Source organism: Pan paniscus, chromosome 5, assembly GCF_029289425.2.
Source record: "Pan paniscus chromosome 5, NHGRI_mPanPan1-v2.0_pri, whole genome shotgun sequence".
NCBI lineage: Eukaryota > Metazoa > Chordata > Mammalia > Primates > Hominidae > Pan > Pan paniscus.
Window position 1 is genome coordinate 43,348,289 of NC_073254.2, and position 14,109 is coordinate 43,362,397.

At 39.6% G+C, this 14,109-nt stretch overlaps 3 non-coding genes across 3 annotated transcripts; all 3 read left to right on the forward strand.

Annotated features, from left to right (window-relative positions):
- The first annotated feature begins 4,060 nt into the window (after positions 1-4,060).
- Positions 4,061-4,132, forward strand: TRNAA-AGC (transfer RNA alanine (anticodon AGC)). Its single transcript has one exon. It is a non-coding gene; the product is annotated as a tRNA-Ala (tRNA).
- Positions 4,133-10,407: 6,275 nt separating this feature from the next.
- Positions 10,408-10,481, forward strand: TRNAT-AGU (transfer RNA threonine (anticodon AGU)). Its single transcript has one exon. It is a non-coding gene; the product is annotated as a tRNA-Thr (tRNA).
- A 3,179-nt stretch (positions 10,482-13,660) lies between these two features.
- TRNAA-CGC (transfer RNA alanine (anticodon CGC)) lies at positions 13,661-13,732 on the forward strand. Its single transcript has one exon. It is a non-coding gene; the product is annotated as a tRNA-Ala (tRNA).
- Positions 13,733-14,109: the final 377 nt, after the last annotated feature.

The following is a 14,109-nucleotide window of genomic DNA, read 5'->3' on the forward strand; positions in this document are numbered from 1 at the left end:
CTGGTGCAAAACCTCCACTAACTTATATGAGTTCGGAAGTTTGTTTCTTTGTCTCTGATTTTTAAGAGCTTTAATAAAATAAAATCAACCTGAGACACATTCATACTACAAATCCTGAAAACAAGATTTGTGGAGGGCAAGATCTGCCCTTTCCTCACCAACCTCTTGGCAAATCTTCAGCAAACATTATATAAGACCGCACTGCCGGGCGCGGTGGCTCACGCCTATAATCCCAGCGCTTTGGGAGGCCGAGGAGGGCGGATCACGAGGTCAGGAGATCGAGACCATCTGGCTAACACGGTGAAACCCTGTCTCCACTAAAAATACAAAAAATTAGCCGGGCGTGGTGGCGGGCGCCTGTTGTCCCAGCTACTGGGGAGGCTGAGGCAGGAGAATGGCGTGAACCCGGGAGGCGGAGCTTGCAGTGAGCCGAGATGGTGCCACTGCACTCCAGCCTAGGCGACAGAGCAAGACTCCGTCTCAAAAAAAAAAAAAGAAAAGAAAAGAAAAAAAGACTTCACTAGGGCACAGTGGCTCACGCCTGTGATCCCAGAACTTTGGGAGGCCGGGACGGGTGGATCACTTGAGATCAGGAGTTGGAGATCAGCCTGGCCAACATGGCGAAATCGCATTTCTACTAAAAAATGCAAAAATTGGCTGGGCATGGTAGTGGGTGCCTGTAATCCCAGCCACTCAGAAGGCTGAGGCAGGAGAACAGCTTGAACCCAGGAGGCGGAAGTTGCAGTGAGCCGAGACCACGCCATTGCACTCCAGCCTGGGTAACAGAGCAAGACTCTGTCTCAAAACAAACAAATAAAAACTTACTGAATGGATCAGATGATGGGATTTCAAGTTTCCTAGTGGACATCTAGAATTATTGATTGAAGGATTGGATGAGAATTGAGAACTGTTCAACATTGAAGACAACATGTCTTCCTATGAGTGATACTGACATTGTCAAAGAGAAAATGAATCCAAAAGTCACTCTTTTTCAAACTGTCTTTTGAATTCAGGATTTTTGTCTCTAAAGAAAATATCTGGAGCAAGTGCTTTGGAGGAAATCTGTCTGGCTTTGAAACCTGTCCTGCTACATGTTGGCTGTGAACTATGTGGCCAATTATTTCACCTCTGAAAAAGTTGGTTTATCAAAGGAGTGATGTGCTCATTTAATGCAACCCGTTGTTATGACATTATCCACGTGTTATCTCCAGCTACCTCAAGCATTCAGGGTCATATTGACCACAGTCAGAACTCGACCTTGGATTCTATAAGCAGGATTCAAAGTTGCCCTTGAGAAGCCTTCAAAATTCAGTGCCTTCAAAATTCAAACTTCCCTACACCTGGTAGTAAATGTACCTCATTTACTACCTTCAAAATTCAGTGCCTTCAAAATTCAGTGCCTTCAAAATTCAGTGCCTTCAAAATTCAAACTTCCCTGCACCTGGTAGTAAATGTACCTCAACTATCACTCACCTGGAAAAGACATTATGATTCAGTTTAAGAGCACTAAATCTTGGATTTGGGAAAAACTTTAAAACCAATAAAAGCCTATAAAACAAAACAAAACAAAAAATGGAAATGCCCATTTCCAATTTCTCTAGTTTAGGGAGGAAAGCAATATACAGCCCCTATAATGAAGAAAAGAAGATGTTCAGGTAATGTCAATTAAATGAAAGCTCATCTGTACTAAAAACATGAGACACATTTTTGTTTCCTCAGCTTTTGTCTGCCATACTCTGGAAGCCTTAGAAGTGGATGATCAGTGCTTGATGTGTGCTACAGAAGAAGGAGCTGTCCCCAAGTCTCCCTGCTAATTCAAGTAACGAAGCCAGGGAAGAAAGCAAGAAAGAAAGGGGAAAGAGAGAGAGCGTACTACATTTGCCCTATTTCAAGAGTTTGTGGTTTCTTACATCTTTTTTTCTTTTTCTTTTTTTTTTGAAACGGAGTTTCGCTTTTGTTGCCCAGACTGGAGTGCAATGGCATGATCTTGGCTCACCGCAACCTCCGTCTCCCGGGGTTCAAGCGATTCTCCTGCCTCAGCCTCCCAAGTAGCTGGGATTACAGGCATGTGCAGGCTAATTTTGTGTTTTTAGTAGAGATGGGGTTTCCCCATGTTGGTCAGGCTGGTCTTGAACTCCCGACCTCAGGTGATCCGCTCGCCTCAGCCTCCCAAAGTGCTGGGATTACAAGCGTGAGCCACCGCGCCCGGCTGGTTTCTTACATCTTATAGCCCACCAATCTTTTAGGCAACATTGAAAGTCACACAAAATGACCTTAGACTTTTCTGTAAATGAACTCACAATAAACTTATTGGGGTCCCACTCTAGCCAAAATACATGGAGTTTTAGATATTTAATCCAAGTGTCTGATTGACTTGTTTTGGCCACTGGGCTCTCAGTTTAAACTTAAGTTTGGAAGCCCCAAGTTCCACAACAGATAACACAACCATTCTTTTCACCCTCAGAGAAAAAGTTAGGGGTACTCTCACCTTGGCCACCTCTTCACTCACTCACCTCTTTAGTAATTCAGTTAATTTTTTGGTCGAGGATCAAGTTGCTAAAACTTCTTTTAGATCAATAAATGAGATAGACAAACTGCACATTGGAAAGCATGCATAGAGTTTAATTTTTGTTTTTGACAAAGTAGCCACTGATATTGGTGGCTTCAAAGAAAACAGAAGGAAAGCCACTCCCTGACTCCATTGTGGTTGTGGTGGAACCTATTGGAATGAGAAGGAGGATCTGTTGGCAGTTTTGAGCTTGGGTACCTAAGTTTTGGCTAGGAGTGACTACTAGCACACTGGCTCATAAGGCAAAGGAAAGCATTAAAAAATATAGGTTAGGGCTCACACCCATAATCCCAGCACTTTGGGAGGCCGAGGCGGGTGGCTCACCTGTCAGGAGTTTGAGACCTTCATGGCCAACATGGTGAAACCCCATCTCTACTAAAAATACAAAAATTACCCAGGAGTGGTGGTGGGCACCTGTAATCCAAGCTACTCTGGAGGCTGAAGCAGGGAGAATTGCTTGAATCCGGGAGGGGGAGGTTGCAGTGAGCCGAGGTCATGCCACTGCACTCCAGCCTGGGTGACAGAGCGAGGCTCTGTCTCAAAAATAAATAAATAGAATAATTTTTAAATATATATATGTGTATGTATGTTATATATACACATATTAAAAAAATATATGTTAGGACGTTAACCAAATATTTTTTAATTGAAGAGATTTTGAAAATCAAAATGTCTTTAACCCTGAATAATTTGTTAGAAAATTAAACTTTCAATTTGATGGTCCAGTGTTTGAGCTCCTTTTCAGATCCTGATAATGTTTTTTGTTTCCCTTACTCAGTTCTAATAGAATCCTAGTAAAACCCAGCTTTCTCCTGGATAAACTTGTGTATGTTTCATTCTCCTTGCATGTGTTATTTTGGCTCAGCAGAAGTAAGAAAAGCCAGTGTAACTGTATGACTTGAGGCTGTCTATTCTGTTCTACTGTAAGGGAGATCATCTATTTGCAGTTCTTTTGTATCTAGAATGTAGTTATAAGGTCAAACTACCGTGTAAAACATTTACCTGGATTGGTTCTCTTTTTAAATTCCGATATTATTCATTTGAAATGATTTTATTTTTTTCTGTTTGTTTTCAAATTTAAAGTACTTTTTCTCTATAGTTGCTAGTTTTGTTTTTAAATTTGACTGTGTAAACCATTAACATGATTCTAAGAAACAAAACTATACAGAGAAGTATCACTCAAGAGAAATTTTCAAGCTGCTGGAGATTGTTACTTCTTGGGACCCTCTCAGGTGGAGGAATGGAAGTGCCCTTCAGGCCTCTTCTTGGGAGCCAAATTTGGGGTGGGCTGACAAGACTGGAATGGTAATATTTTTGTGTAGCATCAAATTACTCTTCTGATGTACCTGTAAAATAGAATGAAAAACCTAGAGGTTTCAGAAATAGAGTCATACATAAGGGATCTTTGTATTAAATTTCAGATTCTCAAAACTCACAAGCAAAGAGAAAGATTAAATTATAATGTTTAGAACAAAAAGAAACTATCGCAATGGGGGTGTAGCTCAGTGGTAGAGCGCGTGCTTAGCATGCACGAGGCCCTGGGTTCAATCCCCGGCACCTCCAGTAGTTGATACCACGTTGTGTATCACCACCAATGAAGATGGCGGGTTTCATTCCCCCGAGTCTCGGATTTTCCTGGGGTTTTCAAAACCATCTTGATTTACCAGAAGATAATCTGTGCTACTATCCTATCCTAAAAAAATGTGCTATGTAACATTTTTTATTTGTATTTTAAATTTTAAATTGACAAGTAAAATTACGTTTTTATTATCTACAACATACTATTTTGAGATACATATCTCATATGATAAAAACAATTTTACTTGTCAATTTAAAATTTAAAATACAAATGAAAAATAAAATGTTACACGCATGCGTTGTGGAGTAGCTAAATCGAGCTAATTACCTTATGCATTACCTCACATAGTTATCATTTTTGTAGTGACAACACTTTAAAATCTCTTCATGTTTCAATACATTGTATTGTTTTTACCTATAGTCATCATGTTTTACAATAGATTTCTTGCACTTCTTCTAACTGTAATTTTGTATTCTTTTACCAACATCTTCCCAAGGCTTCCCCGACCCTACCAAAGTTACTTGTTGACATTTTTGTTACTCACTTACTCTCTCTAGCCACTCTGAGCAATCACTGCTATGTTGGCTACAGTCTTATACTTCACAAAAATTTAGTGGGAAAAATTAAAGTTCCGAGGGCAGAAAAATCACCTTAACTTGAAAAGGATCTCCTTAGACACTTAACCACACTTCCACCTCATCTTTCATGCACCTCAGACTAGCATCAGGAATTAGTTCAAGAGGGTTCGTTCTTGGATTTGGGGGAAAGTTTAATATTAATATTAGGATGCTGCAGTTTTTTTTGTTGTTGTTTTTGTTTGTTTGTTTGTTTGTTTTACGGAGTTTCGCTCTTGTTACCCAGGCTGGAGTGCAATGGAGCGATCTCGGCTCCCGGCAACCTCCGCCTCCCGGCAACCTCCGCCTCCCGGGTTCATGCGATTCTCCTGCCTCAGCCTACCGAGTAGCTGGGACCACAGGGGCGTGCCACCACGGCCCGCTAAATTTTTGTATTTTTAGTAGAGACAGGGTTTCACTGTGTTAGCCAGGATGGTCTCGATCTCCTGACCTCGTGATCCGCCCTCCTCGGCCTCCCAAAGTGCTGGGATTACAGGCGTGAGCCGCCCCGTCCGGCAAGGCTGGAACATTTTTAAAAAGTCAGCCTGCTCGAGTACTTTGGAAAAAGCAGCATCCTGTGGGATGAAGAACCCAGTAATGAAAAGCAAGACTTCGTTACACAATGTGTGGAGCCCAAAGTCCTGTGAACCGCACTGGTCATAGACCCATGAAGCTGGCCCTGATGACAGGTGTAGAAGAGATCATCCCCAACAAAGAAACAAGCCGTTTTCTTGTTTCTTTACCTTCTCCTAAGAGATAGAAAAGTAGGTGTTCAACAATGCCAGTTTTGAGCTGAGGAAGCAGGATATGCTTATTCACCACAAAGACTTGCTACCCTGTCCTGCCCGGTTTGAATCCTGAAGTGAAAGAAGTGAGAGTGCAGAAAAACTCCTTTGTCTTCTACCTGTGCTGAGCTCAGACTCTGGGTATTGTTGAGAGAGCACCCCCTTTTGAAAAGGCTGCAAAAAAAGAAAGGGAGTGGAAGTCCTAAGCATTTATGGAGACATCAGAGGAGGGCACAGACACATCACCACATGAACAGGTGGCGCAGACACACCATCACATGAACAGGGGGCACAGACACACCCTCTGCACTGAGTTAGGACAATCGCCTTATGTTTGTGGGATATTTCTACATTTTCCCTCCCAGTAGTCTAAATTTGTAGTCCTAATAATAACTTTGATGAATCAACATAAATTTGATCACACAATCCAGTTTATGACAGAAAATAGTTTTTGTGTTTCACTTAAACCAGGAGAAAATATTATAGAGGGAGACCTAAGTGCATAAGGCAAGAGGTTTGAAGGAAAGATAAAGGCTATTGTATCTGTTGAATAAAATGTCTAGGAGGCCATTGATTTGGACTGGGCTCCTCCACTAAGCCTAACAGATCAAACTAATATGGAGTTGAAATACAGTAGCTGAGCTTTAATTACTTGCTGGAGGCTCTGTAACCAATTAACAAAGTAAGCTGTAACCAATGAGGTTGTCTCCACTGTACTTCTGTTTCCCACAAATGCTGTTAGGCCATGTTATTGGTTGGCATTCTCTGAACCTGCTCTGGTTTGTAGGGTTGCCTGATTCTTCAATCGTTTATGTTTTGTTTTGCTATGTTTCATTTTGTTGTTCTTTGCTCAAATAAGCCCAGTTAAAATTTAAACTTGTCTAAGGATATTTCCATGAAACATGAGAAAAGGACATTGGTCACAGAAAAGATGATTGGTCTGGTTTGTGTTAATTTAGTGCTTGTTGCAAATAATTCGCCACTTTTTAGAAGAAACCAAGTGGTCACATAAAGTCAGAGGCCACTGCAAATGTTTCAATAAAGGAGTTTAGGAAACCTACATCTCAGGCCAGGCGCGGTGGCTCCCACCTATAATCCCAGCACTTTGGGAGGCTGAAACAGGCGGATCACTTGAGGTCAGGAGTTCGAGACCAGCCTGACCAACATGGAGAAACCCCGTCTCTACTAAAAATACAAAATTAGCCAGGTGTGGTGGTGCATGCCTGTAATCCTAGCTACTCGGGAGGCTGAGACAGAAGAATTGCCCGGGAGGCAGAGGTTGTGGTGAGCTGAGATCGTGCCACTGCACTCCAGCCTGGGCAACAAGAGGGAAACTGCATCTGAAAAAAAAAAAAAAAAAAAAAAAAGAAACCTGCATCTCTCCTACCTCACAAATTTGGACAACTTTGAGTCACAAAAAGTCACCAGCTGTTCTGTGAACTAAATTACACAAGCTCTAGAACACATGCTCCATCCAAAGTAAGTGGGAATTGTCTTTTCCATGCAAAAAGTGCCACACCAAGCCATTCCGTGCCACCAGCTTTATGTAGCATCAAAATTACATTTTCCACAGAAAACACTCCTTCCACTTTCCCAGAAAGACCATCCACCCTAATGTCTGGTAATTCAGCCAAGCACATATTATAGGAGCATGTTCCTGAAATCTACAGCATAAATGAATTGTATTAAAGACTTCTCCCCTCTCTAGTAGAGATGTCAGTCGCTGCTTACAGGTCCTTTTGGAGTGAATGCTGTTGTCATTCCCCTGAGACTCAAGCCTGCCAAATAAACCAGACTTTCTCTCTTCTGTTCCTAACATCTCCCATTGTCATTTTCTTCTTTTTCACTGCAGATTCAATCTCTGGATCTTCTCCACCCGAAGGGCTGTCATTATCATCAAATGACTTAGGCAGGGTTTTTGTGCTCTATTTTGAATATATATTTGTGTGTGTACATATATTTAAAATTGCTTACATATCTATATAAAAATGGCTTATATACACCTATTATTATAGATTATAATAATGTATGTATATAAATAATATAAACAATATATTGTATGTTTTATATACATATTTATGTAATTATGGGAGTGGCATCCCTTTACCTTTGCCATATTCTATTGGTTAGAAGTAAATCACAAGTCCCATTCACACTCAAGGGAAGGGTATTACACAAATACTTGAACACTAGGAGGTAGAAATTATTGGAGATCAACCTAGGGAATCTTTGTCAAAGTAAGCTTGTGCAAAATTAATTGTGTTTTCCAGGCTTTTAAATATACTCCTACTGTAATCTGAATATTTGTGACTGCCCCATCACTGAAAATTCATATGTTGAAACCTAATCACCAATATTATTAGGTTAGGCTTTAGGGCCTTTGGAAGGTGATTGGGTGATAAAGGTGGAATCTTCATGAATGGGATTAGTGCTCTTATAAAATATGCCATAGAGAGACCTTTTTCTGTAAATGGCCAAGTAGTAAATATTTTAGGATTTGCAAGTCAAATGGCCAAATCAAGGATATTATGTAGGTACTTATATAACAAGGGAGAAAAAAGTCTACTCATATTTATTGATGAAATTCAAAACACAATACTAATTGAGTATAATTATTGATAATGAGAAAAATTAAATAATAATTATTATTATTATTACAGATGGGGGCTCAAAGTTAGCCTTTCCTATCATCAGAGTCATTTGCTAATGCTCATCTGTTAATGACCTGTAGTGCAATTTTATTTATTTCATCTTTGAAAATATCTTTTCATAAAGATAGGAGATGCCAAATGGCTAATATTAATCTGTGAGTATATAATTTGGGGCATATTCATTGCATGGAAGACATTTATGGATTCTAGTAGGTTCATCTCTTTATGTTTGCTTTTAGCATGTCGTTACATTGCAAATTAGTCACTTCAAAGTGAGGCTTAGTGGGAAGCTCCTCAACTGCACAATTAAGTAGATTTTGAAATATGAAAATTGCTTTTGCACTTGCATTAAGTTTTTAACACACTGTTGGTACTATAGTTCGAGTTAGGAGAATATATCTGCTGAAAATTTCTGTGGGATTGGAGAATTGCTTCTTTTAACTTTTGACAGCACAAGCAATGCACAGGGCAGCTTGATATTACTATGATTCTAGCAGTGTTAGCTGTCATCAAAATGACGTTACTGCAGTACAAGTTTTATACATAAACATTGTTTTACCTTGTAATTTTGGGCTGAATTTATTGAAAAGCATTATCCAATCTGAAACAAAAGCTAACTTCCAAAGCCAGTCAGTGTTTGATCATAGTAATTGAGGGCAGTTCATCCCCTTCAAAAAAAAATTTCCATCTCAGTCCTAAACACACACACACACACACACACACACACACACACACACACACACACACAACTTGTCAGCGTTAAGTCATTAAACTGCTGTGTGATCCATCTTGTCAGGACCTTCAGCTTCTAATTTCTGTCAAAAATTTGTAAAAGTGATGCCTGGTCCACCAGAGCAAATTAAGTCTACTGTTCAATAACACCTGATACCATGAAATTTTTTCCACAAATTATCTGTTAATCAATAATATGATAGATAACAATAGGTTTACATTTATCACAAGTTTTTAAAACTTTTTCAACTAAGCCTCTTCCTCTCCTTCTCATAATTTTGCCATCACTAGCTGTAACATATCTTAGCAGATTTAGCTGCAGGTTGCAATGAATTATTGTTTTTCAACTTCTTAGAAAATACTGTACTTCTAGGCCGTGCGTGGTCGCTCATGCCTGTAATCCCAGTACTTTGGGAGACCGAGGCAGGTGGATCACCTGAGGTCAGGAGTTCGAGACCAGCCTGGCCAACATAGTGAAACCCCCGTCTCTACTAAAAACACAAAAATTAGCCGGGTGTCATGGTGTATGCCTGTAATCCCAGTTACTCGGTAGGCTGAGGCAGGAGAATTGCTTGAACCCGGGAGGCGGAGGTTGCAATGAGCCGGGATTGTGCGACTGTTCTCCAGCCTGGGCAGCAGAGTGAGACTCCGTCTCAAAAAAAAAAAAAAAAAAAAAAAAATTCTGGTGACAGAGACTCGAGTCTTCATTCCTTACATTAATAGTTTGAATGCTTATCAACTGAACTGCATGAATCTATCAATCTAGCTGGGACACACATATATATTCCACTAACTCATTTGGTAGCTGTTGTCCTAATCTGTGAATCTCCTTTGAATTCTCCTCTTGGCAGAGAAAGTTCCATTTTAAAGGGACAGTATAGTCGCTAAAGCTCCAGAAGGCTGTTTTCCTCCCTCCTGTCTTCCTTGTCTTCCATCTCTTTATGAGTCTAGATAAAGAGTTGTAATGTTCCCTAGAAAAAGTCACTGAGGTTATTAACTCGTTCACTCATTTTCCTTCCTTTTCAAACTTGGTAAATCATAGGTATTGCTTGAGCTCATTTCCATGGGTTGACTTTCAAAGTGAAAGAACTTGTGGCATTTCCCTTCTGTCACAGATGCACAATCGAAACATTACGTCAAATGCCTTAGAAAGCCTAAAATGAGCCTGAAATAAAAATATTTACTCATAGTTCCTTCTTTGATCTTGCTTGAATTTTTCCCTCGGCTTGAGTTCCCATGAAGCAACAAGGCTCCAAGACAACTACAGTGAGGTTATGAAGAGCAAGAGAAAAAGACTGGCAAATCAGTGCTTCCATTAAAGCTGTTATTCACTGTCTTGAGTGGCTGTGAGTGGAATCAAAGGCCAAATAAAAATCCAAGAAATGAACAACTTTTTTTTAATAAAAAGGAAAATCTAAATTCTACCACAAATACCAAGGTATACTCTGATAGAAGGAAACCAAAAACAGTTTCCGTGGGCTCCGTGGCTTAGTTGGTTAAAGCGCCTGTCTAGTAAACAGGAGATCCTGGGTTCGACTCCCAGCGGGGCCTTGGTTGGCAAGGTGAGTGTGCCCTTCTGCCAACTCTCTTAAAACTTGAGATTTTTCTATCGTTCCTGTCTACCTTCGGAGATCCTCCACCCCTGATTTTGGACATAACAGGTGACATCCAAAGGCTTTGGAAGCAAACTGAAACTGTACATCCTCCCAATATAAGACTACATAAAAATAGCAAAGATCAGGACAATAATTATAATATACTGCCCATTTTTTTTGTTTGCTTTAAAAAAAAATACAAGCCATATCTTCCATTGGGATTTTCTGTGCAATGTCGTTTCAAGTATTCCAATTTATATAAAGAGTTAAGAACAACAAATTGAAGTTTAGAGAGGGAACATATACTGTAGGCGTGGATTTTAATACAGTACTGGCCAGTGCTCTTGGGATTATAATTCAACTATAGGCATGCGAAGAGTTAGAATGTCTTCAATTCTCCAAATTTGTAAAATGTCAACTATGAATTAATAATCTGTAATTATGAATGCCGATTATAGATACTACAATTACATGTACTGTGAATGTCGATTTAATATTGAAGAAGGCCAGCTACATAATTTACAGGCCCAGTATAAAATGAAAATACAGGGTCCCTTATTCAAAAAGCAGGGGCAACTGCCATCGAAAGTGCTAAAATACAAAGCTTTTCCCTTTCAGTCGCTTTTTTTTCGGCCTGTCATGGTATTTTTCATTTTCTGTCTAATGTCACTCTAATTAAGAAAAAATAAAATAAAATTGTGAGTATCAAAATGAATTTTACAGTTCATCTTTATTTCACACATCAAAATTCACGGGGCATCGCGATTGCTTTATTATATATGGAGAAGCAAAGGAAGTCAGACACGAAATTCCTTTGCTTATGTGCCATGCTCTTTTGCTCCCCCGAATATCAATTACTAAATATAAATTAAGAGATGCAGTTCATATGAAATTTTAAGACTGCAAATGCAGATCGCTGGTAGAGTCTCTGAAAAGGAAAAGTTGCCAAAACCCAGAATTGAACAAGTCTCCTTTAGATCTTCAGGCTGATGCCCTCCCAACCGAGCTATCTCAGCTTACTGTAGACTGAAAATTTTATTCAATTTCTCTTTCAATACTTCGATTGTTTCCAACTTTTTAGCTTTCAGGTTTCTTAAGTACTTTTATTATACAATGTATTTACCCACTAAGAAAGACTTGGAACTTATTGACTCCTACATATGATGGCTGAATCCAATTCCCTGGCAGTGTGGAATGGATAGGTGGAGGAGGGAGATAGAAGATAAGTAACAGGAATTAAAAAACAAACAAAAAACGTTCTGCTCTTCCACATCCTGTTGGTTGAGCCAGACACAGCAAAGATAATTTAAAAATAAAATGTGGTGGCGTTCTTTGTTTTTCTTTTCTTTTTGTCTTTAATAATCTTCGAAGATGCGGAGAATTGGAACCCAAGGTTATTTTCTGTTAATGTGGGGTCAGGTTTCTGTCTCCTAGCGATGATTTTGAATGAGCTATTAATCCTTTGTTTTATCCTCTTTCATCTAGTCTTTGTCATAGTCTTTTGCCCTGGGTGGTGCAGAAGTTTATGCCGTACAAATGGAGTAGCACTAAAGGGAGTACTTTGGATCATGTATGCGAGTAAAGCGTATGAGAAAAGAAGGGGTGGCTGTTGGTGAGTAGCTAAAGAACAGCAACATTTTCAGGAAATGAAACCAAGACGGCACACATTTTAAGTATGCATTCTACCACCGAGCAACATTCTTGTGATAGCCAAGCTCTCTTGGAGATACATCTTGATATATCAGTGTCAGTATTTCTAATTTTCAAAACATAAAGGTTGGCGGGAGAAAATCCACTGAGATAAATCCCACTATTTCTGAAATCACTAAACTGGATCTCGTTTAATCGCTATACCACGAGAAAGGTTACTGAATTGCAGACTAAATGACAATGCATCTGCTTCTAGGACATTCCCAGTCCAACCTGAAAAGGGTAGACAATTGCTGAAACGTGTTTATATGAATATTGTTTTACTTGTACATAATTAACCTAGGGTGAATACGTTTCTTTCTTTTGAACTGATAGAGCTTTGTTTTCTTTTGCTTTTCACATTGTGAGATTTGTCACAGACAATGGTCACAATTGTTTTGACCTAATTAAAGTGTGGAACCCATTACTGCTAATTATTTTCAATATTCCCCTTTTTATTAAGAGCTAGAACAAGTCTTTATTGTGGATCGGAAGCTGATTGGGAAACTAGGAGCTAGTTTTAATGTAAGAAACATCATACATTTTTTATTATTAAAAATGTAGAACTTAAATTTAGGAAAGACAATATCAAAAAGAACTGCCAAATACAATTGTATTACATCAGGATACTAGATGTGTAATGTAAAAAAATTTTTTTTGCTGTAAAAATTATTAGTTGAACAGGAATGGTGAGAAGGGAAAAAATTTATTAGGTTTCTTTGTTTTGTTTTGTTTTGTTTTGTTTGTGTGTGTGTGTGTGTGAGACGGAGTCTCGCTCTGTCGCCCAGGCTGGAGTGCAGTGGCTTGATCGCGGCTCACTGCAAGCTCCGCCTCCCAGGTTCATGCCATTCTCTTGCCTCAGCCTCCCGAGCAGCTGGGACTACAGCTATTAGGATGCATTAACGAGGATTGAGAGTCAGCTGGAAAATGGAAGTTGTCACACTGTCCGACAAATACAGTGTGAATTCAGCTCGCCGACGGCTGCCTCTGGACTGAGGAGCACTTCATTTGAGTCAGTATTGCGGGAGAAAGTAGAAGTGTGGCAAACATAGCTCAATTGGAAGAGCTCTGGACTAAAGGTCTAGACTAAAATCAGGGATCCTTCTCCATGACAGTCCTCAATGTTGGAAGTTTGTGCTTTTTGCTGGTGGAGGAAAGTAGCTTTCATGCAGTTTGCTTGTGAATGGAGCTTGAAGCAGGCTAACAGGAACTGGAAAGTCCGAGGATAAGAAACTGCGTCATTTGGTCTATAATCTTAGTGTCTTAGTATACTGTTATAAGTATATTAGGATACTGTTAGCTGCCAAACAGTGTCCAGTTCAGTGATTTCACGAAAGTAGTGGAATTTAATCCAGCGACCTTTCTCCAACCAACAGAAAATAAAACCAACAAACTGAAAACCAAGTGATATTTTATATATAAGCCAACAGAACCCTGCTTCGGTCAGGGGGTGTAGCTCAGTGGTAGAGCGCGTGCTTCGCATGTACGAGGCCCCGGGTTCGACCCCCGGCTCCTCCAGTTGTCCATTTTCTTCATTCTCCTTTCTCGTTCTTTGCATGCGTTTGTTACTTTTCTCCTACTCCTATAAAAAGAGGACAGTGTCAAATGTGTTGCTTCTAATACTATGCTATTTATTCGGGCACTCATCTGTGGCTTTTTATAAAACTTAGCTTGAGAAGAATGTCTTGCTAACGTGAGTGAAACAAGCAGACATTGAAAGGGGGACACAAATTACTCCACAAGGAGTTCTTCTTTATATTTTTTCCAGACGCAAATATCTTTTAAATTATGTTCATTAATGTTAAAACTTTCTAGGCTTACATCAAAGCTGTGTGTGGGTCATGGCATCATTTCTAACTGTATGTAGATATCGACTTGTAGCCCAGCGTAAAAAA